This window comes from Notolabrus celidotus, chromosome 7, assembly GCF_009762535.1.
Source record: "Notolabrus celidotus isolate fNotCel1 chromosome 7, fNotCel1.pri, whole genome shotgun sequence".
Lineage (NCBI taxonomy): Eukaryota > Metazoa > Chordata > Actinopteri > Labriformes > Labridae > Notolabrus > Notolabrus celidotus.
This window is the reverse complement of record NC_048278.1, coordinates 28,835,310-28,838,577: the sequence shown is the minus strand read 5'-3', so window position 1 is coordinate 28,838,577 and position 3,268 is coordinate 28,835,310.

Genomic DNA, 3,268 nt, shown 5'->3' with positions numbered 1-3,268 from the left:
AGAATGGGAATTTCCCGCCATCACAAGGGAATTCCCAAAAAACAGACAAGTTTATTTGAAAATGGAGAGCTGTCGTTTCACACAGCTCATTTCGAAGTTAATGCAAAACGGTTCAGGTAGTTGGTGATAAAGCTGACTGCTTTTCTTCAAGCTTCTTGTGAACTTCAAGGTTTTGGCCATCAAAAACAGGATTTTGGCAGATTGTATCTGGGAAAAAAAGGGGGGATTCCCTCTTTTAGGAGTGTATGTGATCCTGAAACGCTCCAGGCAGTGACAATGAAAAGATCAACATTGTTATTACAAGCTACAAGGCAGCTGTGATCCCTTTTAATAATCCTATTTGTGCTTGCCCCTGTTATTGTAAGACTGCTTTTAGTGCACCATTGTGTTTTCCTCCACCAGCTGAGACAGCTTCAACAGCAAAGATCAAAACAAGGAGGGACTTGAAGGAGACGTGAAGGAAATAAATCTCTAGTGACTTTTAAAGACGTGTAAATCTACAATTACCTTTGAGAAAGAGTTGACTTAAGTGGCTCTTATTTCTGTACATGTCACCTTAACTCAGATCGGTGTCATTCTCATGTAGATCATGGCCCACATTTGTGGCTGAGACATCTTGCTTTGTGATTTTTTGTCTGTCTACGTTAGCGTACTTTTTTGGGGGCATTTGCTCAAATGCGATAGATCCGATCTTACATCACTGGTGACTGAGAGCGAGCACACTCTGCATACACAGACACACAGTCATTCATACCTGAAATAAATTATGACTCATATCTTCTCGGATGCTCTAACAAACCAAAACCTTTTGTCTCTTCTTGTGTCAGGTACATTCATCACAATTCTCTCATTCATCAAATCTGTTAGAAGGGGTTATTTTTCTTGTGAAATGACACTTTTTTCTTTGAATGGAGACACTCTAGAAAACCTTAAAGAGGAAGCATTAACACTTTCAGGGACACAACTGTTCCTTGCTTCCTCTTTGCATTATCCATTTGCTTGTAAACACAGGGTTTGAACATTTTTTACTTAAGGGAAACAATAATTCAACATTTTTTTAAGTATATAAAAACTGCTTTCCTAATATCCTGAGTGTTAGGCGTATCTTCAGCTTGATGTTAAATAAGTCAAATTGCATTTTAGCAATTCAAACCGCAAACTGAAACATAAAGCCATCTCACCATTACCTGAACTTAACCAATTGTGGTTACATGTCCTGTTCAACTTTAGGACTGTATGGCATAAAGGGAAGCACAGTAGTCACTTATAGCTTAACCATAATGTCATTTGGCCTCCTTTTCAGTTCACACATATAAACACCTAGCAACAGCTTTTACCACCACTGATGCACACTTTGTGAAAGGTATGTCTCAACTCATCTACATCTAGATAAACCAAAGCATGACCTCATTTCAAGCCGACTTTACCCTGAGGGGGATGTACTTGATTTCATAACTGCCTGAAATTAAATTTCCCTCGAGCTTCATGTGCATAAGTGAATGGGGCTACATGTAAATGCCTGAAGTAGCCCCTACCTTCCTTCTTTAATGTATCTCACAACTGAAACTGCTTGGGATCTACATGACTCGGTTACAGTGGGGTCTAGATAGATGACTGTCAATTAGTGGGTTTCCCAAAAAAAGTGCCGGAGTGGTTGACTCAATCTGCAACCCTTGAGTTTAGTGTATATAAGGTGTAGAGCAAGAACAGGTAACCGTTTGGGGGAAATGGCAAATCATATTCAAACGGAAGCCCTTTTCTTCTGACACATTACTCATCATGCGGAGCTGAAATTTAAGTTGGCAAGTTGTACTCGTGGGTTTTACCTTCGAAACAGACAAAATCTCGCAAACTACTTTCTCTTTGTTTGATCTGTGACAGGAAAAGACAATGGGGTGGTTAAAACCAGGAGAAATATCTGGAATATTGTAAAGGAAAACTTTGATAGCTCATTAACTGATGTGAGCACTAGCTTCTGTGGCTTCTGTAATGACCAAGAGGCAACCTCCGGTCTAAAAATATGAGTCCAATGTGGAAGTGTTAAAATCTGCAGTTCATCGAGGATCCGCTTGAGGCTGGCTCCGGAAGTACATACACACCAAATCAAAAAAGACGATCTTCACAGCAGAAATAAACATGTTTACAGCCTGGTACAAAAGACGTGTGTAGTCTGGATAGCTCATTTCTCGATCTGCACACACTGTACAGGGGGGTGAATTTTTTTCTAACGCGGCAATTTTGAAGATATTGAGATTACAAGTCTTCCAATGAGAGGCACAGCTGACTTGATTGACAGGCGGGAACACTGTAGCTGTTGGCTAAGAGGCTCAAAGCCCGCCTCTTTACGTCACAATCGCTCGACAGCAGCAATATGGCTGCCGCCGACTGGCCTCAAAACAGCGCTTCAGAAACAGATGGGTGACGTCACAGATCCTACATCCATATTCTATACAGTCCCCCCCAGGGATAAATAAAGTATTTCTTATTCTGATTCTAGCTAAAAACACAATTAGCTAGTTAATGAAAGCTCATAGAATATCAAATATGTTTTAACCTGTAACATGGGCATGAAAATGACCATTAAAGCTTTACAGTTTGAGCGCAACATGAAAACAAAAGGGCAGCCATGAGAATGTAGAAACTCTGCAGTCCAACAGGGAAACAAGATTTCCTCAAGTTAAATATCAACCAAGAACAAGAACTATATTGTGACGGATAAGCCTATTAGATTTCTTGCTGAGAGTTGCAATGGAATTATAATACAGCTCAATTTATCCTTCAAATGATAAGCTGCAGCAGGTTAGCTTAGCGAGCACAAAGACTTGACACATCACAAAACAACTAAATGTAATATTTACCTTCTGCCTCTAGAAGAAGCTATTAGCCTAGCTCTGTCTTGGGTAATAAAATGTGCCAATACAATTCATTACAAAAAGAAATATATACATATATAGGGGGAACAAAATGGGTCCAAGCTTTGAACCTTGTGGAACTCCAGGGTTAAATTTAGCATTCACTGAGGACTTACTTTACAGCAAGCTGTTTCCTTTGCTTTTTCAGTGCAAAAGATGGATATGCCTATTGAAATAACTGTATTTCTGGATGTAAGGCTGATAATCTATATAAAGGTGTTCGTGATTTTTTTAGTGGATATTCATTTCCCCCCAATGTGTTACTAGTGCCATACATGTATGTGTGTAGTTGAAGTGTTCTTTTTTCAGTGATTTCTAAGGTGTGCAGCAAAGAACATTTGACACAAGACACATAA